Source organism: Phocoena phocoena, chromosome 12, assembly GCF_963924675.1.
Source record: "Phocoena phocoena chromosome 12, mPhoPho1.1, whole genome shotgun sequence".
NCBI lineage: Eukaryota > Metazoa > Chordata > Mammalia > Artiodactyla > Phocoenidae > Phocoena > Phocoena phocoena.
In genome coordinates, this window is record NC_089230.1 from 83277279 (window position 1) to 83293946 (window position 16668).

Below are 16668 nucleotides of genomic sequence, written 5' to 3' on the forward strand. Positions count from 1 at the left end.
GCCCTACCCTCTAGCCCAACCCAGACCCCCCAGACTCTGCAACCCAGCGGCCGTGGCTGGCTTCTCGGAAGAGGGGACCCTCTGTGGACTTCAGGTCTCTCCCACCAGCTGCATTCTACATCTCCAAGTGCCCACTGAACATGTCCCCTGGGAGAGCCTGGCTGCGTGCAGAAATCTGCGTCTTCAAATTGGGGCCCTGCCTTCCGCCTTCCTGCCTCTGAACTGGCATCTCCATGAGCCCAGTCACCTGACTTCAGACCTCAGAGTCACCTTTGATCCATTCCAGGGAAAGGAAATGTCCAATGAATGACCTATGCACTTCATTTCTTCTTAAAAATGTCTCCCGTGATTCTGTTCATCAGCCCCTCACACTCAGATGGGCCTCTTTGTTTCCATTCTTTCCCTGACCCTAATTCACCCAAGGCCATTTTCTTAGACTCTGTAGACTTCACATCAAAGAGCAGCTCCAGGGAGATAAAGTAGCCCGAAAGACCAAACGTGCCCAAGGTACCAGCAGGTACATTGAGCATCCTTTCTTCCACCCATCCATTCATTATTCACTCATTCCACAGAACTATTTTGAGCATCAACTATACGCTAGCTACTAGAGACATATCCCCGAGTAAAAATGATACGCTTTCTCTTCTTAAGTACCTCACGGTCTAGTGGAGAGGACAGACAATAATCAAATAATGACACAAATAATGCTATGAAGGAAAGGAGCATAGTGCCATGAGGGCATGAAAAAGGGAGATTTGGCCCCCGTCATGGAAATCTCCAAGCAAAGAGAGAACTGAGCTGACAACTAAAAGGTTAACAGGCACACATTCGCAGCAACATGGGTGGACCCAGAGGTGATCATACTCAGCGAAGGAAGTCAAACAGAGAGAGACAAACACCATGTGGTGTCCCTTACACGTGGAATCTAAAACAGGACACAAGTGAACTTATCTGTGAAGCAGAAAAGACACAGACTAGAGAACAGACTTGCGGTTGCCATGGGGGAGGAGGGCCTGGGAGTTTGGGGTGAGCGGATGTAAGCTAGTGTCCACAGGATGCGCAAACAGCAAGGTCCTGCTGTAGAGCACAGGGAACTCTATTCAACACCCTGTGATAAACCACAATGGAAAGGAATATTCGAGAACAGAACGTATGCATGTATAACCGAGTCACTTTGCCATGGAGCAGAAATCGGCAGATCATTGTAAATCCACTCTACTTGAATAAAAGAAATTTTTAGAAAAGATTAATAGGCATAGATGGGTGTCTGTGTTGGGGAGGGGTTGGAAACACATAACAGCCATTGTTCCGGGAAGTAACAAAAGACATGTGGAGAGTATGAGACCATAAGTGGCAGCATGGTGCCAAGCAAGGCTGGGGAACCAGCCAGGGAGCCTTGGGGGTGGTCGTGAAAGTGTAGGACTCAGGGTTCCGGCCACGGGGGAGCAGAGCCGACTCACAACGTGAGCCGTTGCTGTTCCCGACCCACCGCTGTGGTCTCCGAGGCCAGGCTTCCCCCGGGCTGCTGCCTGGACAGAGGAGGGGTGGGCGCCACTGTGAGCGCCCTCACCCCACTCTGTCGGGGGGTTAGCCGTGCACCCCATCTTCCCTATCACCCTCCCCTTTACTCTTCACAGGCATTCTCCCCAGTAAACATCTTTCACGTCTAATCCCATCTTGGCAGCCGCTTCTTGGAGAGCTCAGATTGACACAGGCTCTCTGGCCGCGACTGTCATTTCAGTCTTCATCCCAAGAGCTATAGGAAGTTGTCGGAGTGTTTCAAACCCAGGACTGACGTGATCGGATTTATGTCTGAGAAGCAACCATTCCTGGCAGCAGGGGAGGGAGTAGACTGGAGGCACGGGGGCAGCAGTCAGGCATCCTTGGCGGAGGTCTGGATGGGGTGGTGATGACTGGTGCTTACGCAGATGGTCAGTGGTGGGTGGACTGGAGAAGCATTGAGAAGGTGAAATCAATGAGACCTAGCGACGCACAACAGGGGCAGGAAGGGAGAAGGAGGGATCAGGAACGACCCTGAAGTGAGTACGTTCTGGAGATGTAACACGCAACAACGAGATTCTAGCTAAGGATACTGTGTTGTCTGTTTGAAATTTGCTAAGCGGGTAGAACTTAAATGCGATCAGCACAAAAACGAAAGGGAGGAAGAGAGAAATTGGGAACTCCGTGAGGTGATGGATAGGTTAATGAGATTATGGTGCGTATTTCACAATGTATACATATAGCAAATCATCTAGTTGGACCCGTAAATATATACAATTTTAAATTGTTAATTATATCTCAAAGCTGGGGCGAGGGGGAGAATGACTGAGATTTCTGCCTTGTGCAGCTAGATTCACGGTATTATCCTGAGGAACCTAGAACGAGGCCAGTCTAAAGGAGTTCTCACCCGCGATACGACTTGGGCTTCACTCTTGCCACGACCTCTGCCGGAGACTCCTCCCAGCCTTCTCTGTCTGGCTGATTTCACCTGTCTTTCAGGCTCTTTCCAGCTGTCACGTGTTCGTTCGTTTTGGTCTCTCGGCCTGTAACACTCCCCCTCCCCCTCCTGCAGCCCTACAGAGACATCTAATCCTCACCTGGGTTTCCCCATGAAGCCTCCTTAGATGGCTCCTACCTTCATGGTGCTCAATCCTCAAAGGAAAGGCCTGCAAATGCATTTTGGTCCTAGCCTCTAACTTGAAACATTAAGGAAGGCACATCTGTGAAAACAAGAGGTCAGGGTTTCTGTGCTCTCTTGCCTCAGCCTGTAAAACCACGTCCGATCATGTAGCGGAGTGACACTGACGGCGATGGGCCCGATTTCCAGCAGCGATAAAGACTCGTGTCCCTACACAGCAGCGACAAGTTAACACCCTGGTTGGGGAAAGTCGTTTGACAAGCCAGCCGCCAAACAAGTTCTTCTTGATAGGTGATTTTTTAAATAAGAATAGATACGCTCCCAATCAACTTACAGTACCAATTAGTCCCTTGTCAAATCTCATAAATGGCTAGTCGACCTCATTTTAGAAAAGGCCAGCTCTTCTGTGGGAAACTCATGGCAAGAAAAAGACGAAAACAAGTTTACTCCACCAAGCTATTTTCACGCGGGCTCCTGGTGAGACAGCGGGCATCTCAGGGATGCACGCAACATAGAATTTTCTTCAGACCGATCTGAAGCCCTAATCAGCCAGATCCTGTTGTACAGTAAACGAATCCCAAATACGAGCAGGACGTTTTCAAAGAGCTTTAACTCTTTCAAGTCTGCTGACCACAAAATAAATTTCCTGGAACAGCCAGTATGGTTAGACTGAGCTGGAGAGAGGGAGAGAGAGAGAGAGAGAGAGAGAGAGAGAGAGAGAGAGAGAGAGACATTCCTAGTTAGCGTGGTCATTTGGGAAACTCTAAATGTGCTTCCAAATGACCTACTTACATTTAAATAGTTTGGAGGTGACAGAAACAGCTTATTATATCTGTCAGGGACCCTCTGATTAATTAACTCATCTATCATGCGATACCTGAATCTTTGCCTTTCTTCCCTGCTAAGAAATTCTCAGGCATTTCAATTGAGAGGCCATATAACAGAAAATAAGTTCATAAAGGTAATTTCCTGTGAGGTTAGCCTTAGCGTTTTTTCACCTTCCAAGAATAATTTTTTTTTACGCACAGTGGGCTTAGTAACTAAGATTCAAATAGGTCAGTGGGTCACATTTTTCTGTGCTTGTTAAAAAGGGGGGAAAAGGAGCAACAGGCAGAGAAGTGGAATATGATTAAATTTAGTTTAATTTTAGAAATATTTTAATTGCGATGAAATTTAATGAGGGATCTTCAGGTAGTTATATAAAATTACCAAAAAAAGTTGAAAACAACCTAAATGCCCCACAATAGGTGAATGGATCAATCATGTGTGACAGAGCAACACAAGGGGCAATCATATAAATATTAAAATGATTTTTATGAAGAATTTATATAACACGTAAATATATGATCACAATTGCATTCTAATTCATTTGCTAGGAAATATCTGTAAGAAAACATATCAAAATGATAAGAGTAGTAAGCTTTGAAAGAAGGACCTCTGAGTAATCTTTTTCTCTATGTGACAAAATTTTCAAATTTTCAACAAAGAGCATATGCCGATTTTATAATTTGGAAAATTCTACTCTTACAAACAAAAATACATTTTTAAAATTCACATTTTATAGATCATTTACTAAAACTAAATGTAATGACTATAGTACCTAAAAGGCTTTACAGTTTACACCACACTTTTACACTGATTCTCTGTCATCTACAGCAGATGAGATCCTAGCACACCATGGATTTCATATCGAGCCAAGCTAATTTTATTCCCCTTTTTACAACATGATATGAAACCCAGCAAATGTTTTGGCAGAGATAGGATAATTCCCAAATGTAATTTTCTTTATGACTGGCCGTAAAATGAATAGTATAGCTGTAGTAAAAAAAAAAAAACAAAAAAAAACACCTTACAGAAATTATCATATTGAAAGTATTTTAAAGCCCTTGGACTTACTGATTCCCCACCTGACATTTTAAACCTTTAAAACTCTCCCTGGCGCCAACACTCAGAATCCACCCTGCTTCTATTCCCGCACGACCCCCATTTTCTTGCCTCTAACTTTTCAGAAGGAAAAAAAGAAACCAAGTACATGAGGCCTGGACCCCCTCATCATCCCATCCTTATACCCAGGTTCAGCGACACGATTTGTAAGATTCAATACAAAATGAAAATGCAGGGCCCCTAATTTTAAAAGCAAGAAGAGAAGTGCAGTTACAGGCACTAAAATATAAAGCTTTTTCCTTTAAAAATATTTTATGAATGACAATATATATTAGGAGTAATAGTGACAGGTGAATAAAAACATAAACTTAAGTTGCAAAAAATAATATCTTTGGTATCATAGTTGTACATAATACATGACAATATTTTATTAATGTGACGTTCTAATCACAAGATTATTCCGGCTCACTTTTCTACAAGTTCATTTATTAGGCTGGCACAATTTTTACTTTCAGCAGCTTCATTTTCTTTTTCTGAATTTTCTTTTATTTATTTTTTATACAGCAGGTTCTTATTAGTCATCAATTTTATACACATCATTGTATACATGTCAATCCCAATCGCCCAATTCATCCCGCCACCATCACCACCACCACCCGCCGCTGCTTTCCCCCCATGGTGCCCGTACGTTTCTTCTCTACGTCTGTGTCTCTGTTTCTGCCCTCAGCAGCTTCATTTCCAATTGGTATAATTGAAAGCAACATCAGTTGCTCTTTTCAAATGCAAGATGGCAAATAATTTTTGCTAATTCTTCATTTTGAGAAGGATCCTTCTGCTGATGCAACTATTAGCTCTTAAGAGCATTTTAACAGATGCTCAATAGGCACATGAAGAGATGCTCAACATCATTAATTATTAGAGAAATGCAAAGCAAAACTACAATGAGGCACCACCTCATACCAGTCAGAATGGCCATCATTAAAAAGTCTACAGGGCTTCCCTGGTGGCGCAGTGGCTGAGCGTCCGCCTGCTGATGCAGGGAACACGGGTTCGTGCCCCAGTCCGGGAAGATCCCACATGCCGCGGAGCGGCTGGGCCCGTGAGCCATGGCCGCTGAGCCTGCGCGTCCAGAGCCTGTGCTCCGCAACGCGAGAGGCCACAGCAGTGAGAGGCCCGCGTACCGCAAAAAAAAAAAAAAAAAGTCTACAAATAACAAATGCTGCAGAGGGTGTGGAGAAAAGGGAACCCTCTTGCACTGTTGGTGGGAAGGTAAGTTGATATACAGTCACTATGGAGAACAGTATGGAGATTCCTCAGAAAACTAAAAACAGAATTACCATATGATCCAACAATCCCACTCCTGGGCATATAACCAGACAAAACTATAATTCAAAAAGATACGTGCACCCCTATGTTCATAGCAGCACTATTCACAATAGCCAAGACATGGAAGCAAGAAGATGTGGTACATACATACGACAGAATACTACTCAGCCTTAAAAAATAATGAAATAATGCCATTTGCAGCAACATGGATGGACCTAGAGATTATCATACTAAGTGAAGTAAGTCAGAAAGAGAAAGACAAATACCATACGATATCACTTATATGTGGAATCTGAAATATGACACAAATAAACTTATCTACAAAACAGTAACAGACTCATGGACATAGAGAACAGACTTGTGGTTGGCAAGGGGGAGGGCGTTGGGGGAAGGATGCATTGGGAGGCTGGGGTGAGCAGATGTAAGCTTTTATATATAGAATGGATAGAAAACAAGGTCCTACTGTACAGCACAGGGAACTCTATTCAATACCCTGTGATAAACCGTAATGGAAAAGAATATAAAAAAAGAATGTGTGTGTGTGTGTGTGTGTGTGTGTGTATATATATATATATATATATTTGACTGGATCACTTTGCTGTACAGCAGTAATTAACACAACATTGTAAATCAACTATACCTCAATTTAAAAAAGTATTTTATAAGCTATGACAACATTGAGATAAATTTCTGACAAATTATTTTGAAATGTAAATTTTAGTACATCTAGAGCTGGTGATTCTTGTGGGACAATTTTTCTAAAAAGTTTTAACCCTGCATACAAATCAGTTCTGTGTTAAGTCTGAATCTAATCGTAAATGTAAATGTATACCATGGAAATGTGCTTGGCAGTGCTGCAGTAGTTTTCAAATCCAGAAATTCTGAACTCTTAGAAATATTCTAATAACTCCCCAATATGCTTTAATGCAAATAATGGATTGCTGCTACCTGTCATGTCTGTGGGCTTGAACTTGAATGTGCGCACACGGCCGCCAGGCATACCTTCTCTGTTCATGTGCGCGCTTCACGGTCCTGCTGGACTCCACACGTGAGACGCAAGTTCAAAGAGAACATTGTTAAGAATTTGACTAATGAGAACCTACGGTACAGCACAGGGAACTCTACTCAGTGCTCTGTGGTGACCTAAATGGGAAGGAAATCCAAAAAAAGAGGGGACACATATATACGTATGGCTGATTCACTTTGTGGTACAGCGGAAACTAACACAACATGGTAAAGCAACCGTACTCCAGTAAAAATTAATAATAAAAATAAATCAATCCATCAACGATGTGGTTTAATCTTCTGACTTTGGAAAAGCAAAAACTCTTCTCTATTCTCAGTACAAATGGCTTTGAACTCAAAATTAAAAATCTGAATATTAATGATTCTTCCAAACATAAAAAAAGAAAAAAAATAAGAATGTGAAAGCGGACAAGCCTAGGGCTCCTGGTGAGAGTGAGGCTGGCCACTGCAAAGTCGCAGGCCCCTGAAGCTGGCCGCGCTCACACCTCCATGTCTACTGTCTGTCCAGCCTTCCTTCCTCTCTAATCCCAGCAGAAGCAACCTGTTTTCTGTCCAGCTCTTCTTCCTCTCTCCTGTTAACTGAAAGACCTTCTCCATTAGGCACCTCCTTTCTCTCCAGCACTTTTAAATTTCATTTTTTATATTTAAATTAAATTGAAATAAATGTAAATATTGTTCTTTGCTGAGACCTCCTAGATGCCTGTGAGCCTGCTCAAATCTCCCCATCCCCAGACAGCTCTGTGGAGAAATACATGCCCACATTTCTCCTTCTCTGCAGGTACCGGAACAATGGACAGAGATGGGTGTCTTGGTCCTCTGACCTTTGCCTTGATCTGCCATCAGATTTCTACACTCACAACTTCACCAAAGTTTGTTGCGACCGAGGCCACCAAATGCTTCTTGACTGCCATAGAAAACCCCTTTAATCTTTCTGATGGACTGAATGTTGTCTCCCACAAATTCTTATGTTCGAACTGCACCCCCCAATGGGATGGTGTTCAGAGGGGAGGCCTTTGGAAGGTGACTGGGTTTCGATGATGGGGTTAGAGTTCTCCTAAGAAGCAGAAGAGAAACCAGAGCTCGCTTGCACTCTGTCTCTGCCATGTGAGGACAACTAATTTCTGAGACACCACCCCTCCCTGGTTCTCATCTTCCCTCCAGCCCTCTGACCCCCCACGGGTTCCTTCCCTCCACACGTCCCTAATATCACCTGGGAGGGTTTTTCTTCTCCCTTAGGCACTACTGCTGAGCAATTCCAGCACTCAGGCCGGAACAAAGGGGCGTGTGTTCAAATAACTCCTAAGCTCACACCTCAGCCCAAGCCTCTCTCCAAGCCCTCCTGACCCATAAAATGCACAACTTCCTGGCCGTCTTCAGCGGGGTGTCCCTGGACCTGGAACAGTCTGCCCGGCAGAAACTCATCGTCCCTGCCCTACGCTTCCCACTCCTGCCCCATCCGCCATCCAAACCCGCCCACAGCAGGAAACTGACTCGCCCGGACTCCCCTTTCCCCAGGCTCAACTCTGCACCTAATCGATGCTGCACTTCTCCAGTTTCTTGGCTTTATCTCCTCTTTCTCTGTCTCGCAGGGCCTGCCTTACTCCGGGCCCTGGTCCTCCTTTCGCCCGACCCCTGTTCCAGGTGTGTGTCCTGCCTTCCTTACCTTACACTTTGCTGTCAGAGTGATTTTTCCAACACACATCTGCCTACGTCTCCCTTACTGACGACCTTTCAAGGACGCCTCATTGCCTGCAAAACTCAGGTCACACTCCCTCGCTAATAACAGGAGGCCTTCTGTGGTCTGGCCGCTGTGCGTTGCTCCAGCCTCGTCTGAACTCCTAGCAGTCCTCCAAATACGTCTCTTTATTCTTTCCCACTTTTATCTTCTTTTGCTTAGAAAGCTTCTCTGTGTTCCCTTACACCCTTATTTTCTTCCACACCTTCAGGGCTTATCCAATAGTGTATCACAGACCAACAGGGTAAGAGATATGAAGCCACGCACTTTGGGGCAGTCAGGGAAGACCGGGGGTGGCCCAGGATGGTAGAGATGGGCAGGTTTTCTAACACATCGGATGTGAGACGTGAGACCTAGAGCACTCAAGGATGACTTGAGGCTTCCGGCCTGAACAGCTGGAAGGTGCAGCTGCCATCCACCCTGGCTGAGGAAGCCTGGATGGTCTGGGATAGGCCAAATCTGAGATGCAATCAGACACTCCAGCGGGGCGTGGGGCAGGAAGTCAGAGGTAAGCTTGGAATTCAGAAGACAGAGCTGGGGGTCAAAGACAAAACCTGGCAGTCAGAAGCATTTAAGGCCATGAGGCTGAATCAGATCACCGAGGCAATGAGTGGAGATTAAAAAGGAGAAGTTCAAGGCCTGAGCTCTCTGATGTTCAGAGGAACGGCCAGTGAGATAGAAGAAAATCAGAAAACTCGAACGTCCTGGAAGTCGAGTGGAGACAAGGATGAGATAAGATGAAACCCGATAGATGGAGTGAAATGGGGACTGAGAATAAATCATTAGACGGTGCAGGATGGAATTATAGTGGGTGGTAAGGGAAGACTGAGTAGAGAGAGTTCCAGAGAAAATGTGAGCAAAGGACTTGGCCGCAGTGAATGCAGGGCAACTCTTTAAAGATTTTTTTTTTTTTTCCCTACACAGGGAAAGAGAGAAAGCACAGCAGTGGAGGCAGCTGGATAAAAAACTGGTGTTTAGTAAGATGGGAGGAAGTACAGCATGTATTGTATAATGAAAGAAAAGAAGAGAAGGAAAATGAAAGGCGGGGGCTGACACAGAAGCGGAATGAGGGCCAGTGAAGGGGTGGCAGGGGCCGAGTGAAGGCCGGCCGGGACTCCGACACCAGCGGAGATGAGCTGAAGCTGGAAGGCGGTGGCTGGAAAGTGGAGGCTTGAAATGGAAGTCCCGGCGGCGCGGCAGTTTGATGTAAATGTTACCACGTACATGACGACCCGGGGTATGTAGGGTCTGGGGTGTCACGGGGGTAAAGCGGAGGAAAAGACCGCTGGACCGGAGGAGAGCAACGACCGGGAGGCCAGAGCCTCGGAAGGGTGCTGGGGTCTCTGCCTTTCGTGGAAGGACTCGTTGGGACAGCGTGACAGTGACCCGGGGGCTGAAACGTTCCCTCAGAACATCTCTCTCCCACTCTCCAAGGGGAGGGGACTGTTTCTCGGGCTGTCAGCTCCCGTGTTAGCTCAGCAGATGGCTCGCTTCTCGCTGCCCCGCGCCCCTGCCCGGCCTCGCGCCCTCCGCCCGCCCTGGTGCTGGCAGGAAGGACAGCGCGCTGCTCCCCAACGCAGCCTTCGCACGGGGCGCCGGACCCACCCTCCGCTCCCGGCCTCCTGGCCGCCGTCCGGCCGCCGCGAACTCCTCCGCCCAGAACTCCATGACGTCCTGGCACCACCGCGCCCTCCTACTCACCGCCACCCTCTCTGCACTCGCCCACGCCCGGACTCGCCCCCCAAAGGACTGGCGGTGGTCTCATCCACGTGTTCGAAGCCAGCCCGCCTCGTACTGAGTCTCCCGGCGAACAAGCCAACGTTACTTTAGGAATACATCACGTATCTGACCTTTCCTCGGCACCTTCACCCCATCACTCCAGACCAGTAGAAAGATAATGCGAGCCTCAGGTATATTTCTACATTTTCTAGCAGTCATATAAAGAAGCTAAAAAAGAAGCAAGTGATCACAAATGTGGAAAACAGACTTATGGTTACCGGGGTGGGGGGGGGGGGGGCGGGGAAGGGGAAAGGGATAAATTGGGAGACTGGGATTGACATACACACACTGCTATATATAAAATAGATAACCAACAAGGACCTACTGTATAGCACAGGGAACTCTACTCAATACTCTGTAATGGCCTGTATGGAAAAGAATCTAAAACAGGGTGGATATATGTATATGTATGGCCGAGTCACTTTGCTGTACAGCAGAAACTAACACAACATTATAAATCAACTATATGACGACAAAAATTTAAAAGATAAAAAGATGAAAAAGTAGAAAACTCATTTTTGCAATACATATCAACACGATAAAAAAAGAAGCGAGTGAAATCAACTTTATTTATATATTTTATTTAACCATACATATACAAATTTTTATCATTTCAACGCGTAATAAACATAAACATTATAAAAGAGATGCTTTACATCATTTTTCAGCTGTCTTCCAGATCGTGCATGTGTTTTATGCTTAAAGCACATCTCACTTTGGACCAACCACAGTGCAGGCGCTCAGTCGCTACATGTAACGCACGCGGCTGCCCTATTGAACGGTGCGTCATCTCCCATCTGGACGCACTGGTTGTATATTAATTGGTCTCCCAGCTTACATCACGCCTCTCCTCCGCTGCCCTCCCACAGGTATTCTCCCCTTATCAGCAACGAGAACGATCCTTTAAAAATGTAAGCAAGGTCACGTCCGCGGCCTGCCCGGACGTGAGTTCCATCGCACTTAGAATAATGTCCAAACGCGTCATCATTGCTTTAAAGCCCCGCATGATCGGACCTCCTTCCCGGCCCCTCCTTGGGACCTTCTCTCCTACCACAGACCCCTCGTCACTCTTTGCCACCCTGCTGGCCCCCTGGCTGTTCTTCACACATAAACACGCATACTCTCCGCACCAGGGACTTTCAATTGCTGCTCTTCTGCTTGGAATTCTTTTCCCTCAGACCTTTCAGGGTTTACTCCCTCTTTTCATTCAGACCTCTGCTCAGATCAGCCCCAAAGTGGGGCTTCCCCAAAACAGTACCTCTACCACTGGGTCTTCCTCCCTTGCTTTAGGTTTCTTCCTGGCATTTGACCCTGAAGGTCAGCACGACCTGACCTTGGTTTATGTATTTATTTGTTTGCTTAGTTAAGTCCCCACATTAGAATATAATCCCCAGGAGAACACGGACCAGGCTCTATTCTCTACATTCTGATGCATTTATCTGAGTTACAAGTAAATACTCAATCAATATCTATTGAATGAAGAGTTGAATTGAGAAAGAGAGACACAAAGCAGCACCCTGACATTCAGAGCTCGCCTGACAGGGTTGGGCTGTGTTATATTCCAATCAGACAAAAAGCATCTCAGAGAACACCAGCCTCGGGCAAGCTTACTCTGACATCACGCCGAAATGGGACAAGTAAGGCCACTTCATGGTTGTGTCTAAGGACAGACAGAAGCAAGATCAATGAACTGCCCCAAATGCCCCTCTCTTGGACAAAGTGAGTGACTGCTTCTTTACAAGTTACAGCTTTATCCTCCTTCTAGCCTGCCCTCCTTATAGATAAAGACTTGAGATACCCAATCACAGAACTGTCTTGCTTTCCGACAGGAACCAGTCTAGAGCGAAACCCCTTCTCCCCGTCCTTAGACTGTCCCCTTCTCCATGGCGTACGGCCCCACTCACTGCCATGAGTCATAAGCTCAACTTATTTCAACTTCAGCTGTGTTCCTGGTGGTCTTTGGTGGTGGGTGTTGACAGAAGGAAGGAATGATTGAAACTTTGCATTTGGAAATTATAGATGATCATTATTCTCTTACTTTTCTATTTTTCCCCTGTATTTTCCAATGTTTCTGTAAAAAAACAGGTAGTATTTTGGAATCAGGAAAATTTGAACACATTCAATTTTAAAATAACAGCTAGTATATCAGAGGCATACCTTCTTAATAGATAGGAGATCTGCTTTTAAAGCCAACTATGACACTTCCTAGCTGAATAAACTTGGGAAATTTATTTAGCCTTTTTGGATCTCACTGCTAAAAGACAGGAACTATCTTTGAGATCCCTCGTGGCTCTAAGAGCTTTAATTAAAATTCTTCCAAAGTAACTGTATTTAACTTGACATGGCGATATTCAGGAATAAGGCAGTGAGATGAGCGCTAAAATACGATCATGTGCCAATGTCTTCTACTTACTTTTCTTTGCATGATATTGGACATATTATTTGATCAATATTTTTTGAAGTAGAGTTGACTTACAATGTTGTGTTAATTTCTGCTGTACTGCAAAGTGATTCAGCTATACATATATATACATTCTTTTTTAATATTCTTTTCCATTATGGTTTGTCATGGGACATTGAATATAGTTCCCTGCGCTGTACAGTAGGACCTTGTTGCCTTCTATACATAAAAGCTCACACCTGCCTGCTGACCCCAGCCTCCCGCTTCATCCCTCCCCCACCCCCTCCCCCTTGGCAACCACCAGTTTGTTCTCTCTTGGACAAATTATTTTACTAACTCGACTTCTTTATCCTTACCTGTAATTGATAAGTTGTAACATCCCCCCTTATATGGAGATTTCTGGGTGTCATTTTGTAAATACGTGTGTTTGGTGGAGCGTCAGGCATGTTCACGCACCATCTCTGCTCAGCGGCATGGCTATGGGAGCCCAAGATGCTGCAGACACGAAGCTGCCCTTCCCTTAGGAGTCTCAAGCTAGGGGGTGAGCGGGAGATGTCAGCGGATGGTTGGAACATTGCATGATGTCCTCACTAAGAGATACACTTCCCAGACACAGGAGACGTTAAGTGTTGGGGGTAGGGGGAAAGGTCTTCCAGAAGAAGAGTCACTGAGAATGTGAGGAAGGATGAGGAAAAGCAGACCTCGCTGGAGGAGGGCGTTCCACATAGACAAAACCTTCACCAACATGAAATAGCACGGGGGGTTCAAGGAGACACGAGCCAGTTCGTGTTAGTGGAGTGGGGTGAGGGAAGCATTAGGAGGTCAGATTGGAACCCTTAGGGTGGTTTAGTCCACACTCCAGCTCAACGCAGGGATTTCTTCTAGACTCTCCGGCTGCACTTTCCAATGTGGTCCCCTCTACCCTCATAGGACGGTTACATTACAGTTACTTACAACAAAATAATTCAGTCCCTCAGTCACACCAGTCTGTTTCTAGGGCTCTTGCCCCTGTGGTAGGGGCTCGGGTCTCGGCAGGATGGACCAGGACGTTTCCAGCCTGCACGAGTCTCCTTCTGTTAGAAGGCACTGCTCCCCGTGCGCCTGACAGACGTCCCTTCATCATTTTTTTAAAAATTTATTTATTTTTGGCTGCGTTGGGTCTTTGTTGCTGCGCGCGGGCTTTCTCTAGTTGTGGTGAGCGGGGGCTACTCTTCGTTGTGGTGCATGGGCTTCTCACTGTGGTGGCTTCTCTTGTTGCGGAGCATGGCCTCTAGGCACGCGGGCTCAGTAGTTGTGGCTCGCAGGCTCAGTAGTTGTGGCGCACGGGCTTAGTTGCTCCGTGGCATGTGGGATCTTCCCGGACCAGGGCTCAAACCCGAGTCCCCTGCATTGGCAGGCAGATTCTTAACCACCGTGCCACCAGGGAAGCCCCAGATGTCCCTTTATCTTGCACCTCAGTGTTGGGAACCGGCTACTGTCCAAGACAGCACATTCCATTTCAGAGAGATCTACTTGCAAGAACATAATTTTAGATAATTTACCCCATAACATGCCTCCCTCTGATTTCTGCATAGGGACCCTAGTTCTGTGGATGCACAGAACCCAAGTTTACACTTTCTTCCACTTGGTGGCTTCCTGTCTAAGTTCAGACTATTGTCCTGTGTCCCTCTCTTCTTCTCTTCTCAGGCTAATCCTCCCAGTGCCTTCTGTGCTTCCTCCCGTGGCTGTTGCCAGATTCTCCCTGTTCTGGAGGCCCTCCTCCGTATCGCTCCTAGATGGTGTTCCCCCAAATTGAGCTCTTTATCTCGGTTGTGGTTTGATCAGCAGAAAACAGAACTACTACTTTCCTGTGCTCCGAGCGCTTTATTTCCATAAATGGAACCTAAGTTTATTTTGCCTTTTGGTTTTTTTTAAGCATCTATCATTCTGTGGGGCGTACTAAGCTCATCAGCCACTAATATCCAGTCCCACTTTCTTTTTAACACAAGTTCCTTTTCTAGTAAGCCTTCCTGAGCCTGCATCACACAGAAACATCTCTTTTTAAACCTCTGTTTAACTTCTTGTTGCTGATGAAATTCTGTTATAGGAACAGCAGAGAAGTGAGAAAACTCAGAAAGGTCAAATATAATTAAGACATGGGCTTCCCTGGTGGCGCAGTGGTTGAGAGTCCGCCTGCCAATGCAGCGGACGTGGGTTCGTGCCCCGGTCCGGGAGGATCCCACATGCCGTGGAGCGGCTGGGCCCGTGAGCCATGGCCGCTGAGCCTGTGCGTCCGGAGCCTGTGCTCTGCAACGGGAGAGGCCACAACTATGAGAGGCCTGCGTACCGCAAATAAAAAAAAATAATAAAATAAAATAAAGACATATCTTATGATTTATTATTCAAGTTGTCTCATAAAAATATTAAATCGGATATAAAAGAAAATATTAAAAAGACAAATGATAACCTTCGGCATAAAATGGTAATAAAATTACCGTTTGAAACGGGGCTTGTTCTTTCCAATAAATGACTTTTAGACCGTTCTTAATGCATGTGCTGACTTATTAAGCAATACCTTTTGCCATACTAATACCTCGGTAATGCATAACAGCTTTGGGTCCTTTTTGGAGACACGGGTGTGTGTGTGAGTGCCCACCTGCCAACTGCACAGGAAGGCACACGTGTGTCCCCCTTCCTGCCTCTGAGCGGGGCCCTCGGGAACTGGGCCGGGCCGACTCTGATCCACCCGCAGTCCTTACCTGATGGAGGAAGACTTCCCTTCATTCCTCTCCTTTGGGCTCACGTGTGGAAAGGGCCCTCCCGACCGTTAATCTGGGTTCTGAGTTATTAACATTGCCTTTTGATCCCCACTCGTCTTTACCCGCCTTTGAAATGGCAATTTCCCCAAAGCAAGATGGCGTGGGAGGTTTGCCATGACAGCTGTGAGTCTCTGAGGTCACCGTCCTTTCTGTTCCTCCGATCTTAGCCTGAGTGTCTCTGCCCCGCGGCCCTGAAGTCGCCTCGCATGTGTCAGGACAGTTTCAACTTGCACACGTCAGTGAGCAGCTGTCCCCACGTGTTCTGAGCCAGCCGGTCCACGGTGGCTGTCTTCTTGACTCCAGAAAGCTGACAGCTGAGTATCGGGCTATTCCTTTTGGGGGTGTTTCCAATGTGACCTCCAGGTGCTGAGTAGTGACATAAATAACCCCTTAGACGTGATCAGTCTCTCCTTATCCATCCCTCACTGATTCCCTGCAACCCCCCAGGAGACCAGTGGGGCAGAAGTAGCCGCCCCCCATTCCGTAGGAGGAATCTTAGATTGCAGGAGACAAGGTGAATTGCTCAAGAACACACGGAAAGAAGCGGTTAGCCAGGATTCAAACAGCCTGAAACAAACAGCAAGGGACTTTCTACTCCACCTCGATGCCTTCTCTGCGTTGAGGAAGGGGGCGTTCCTCTAAAACTTTCCCACGGGCTTCAAGATGCTGGCCTTGGCAGACAATCCACTTCATCTTGGAAAGAAATAACCAGACTTACCCTGTGGTACATTCTGACATCCAAACCTCTGGCGACAAAATTAAACGCGTGGTTTACAAAATACGCAGCAGTCCCTAAGTCTCAAATCACATGAACAACCATTTTCTAATGGTCACACCTCAATTCACAGTGGATTCCTGAAGATTCTTTACTGAACGGTGTAATGCATAGTGATAATATAATAGAATTTTGGGTCTGGAAGGGATTTTCATCTTTTAAGCCTTTTAAAATGGGCTCCTTTTAATTGAAAAGGTAATTCATCCATATACGGTAAGAATTCAAATACGGTAAGAAGGTATATGCCTTGTTATTTACGGGTATACCTGTATACTTTCTTAGCCCATTTGCATTTTCTTACCCTAT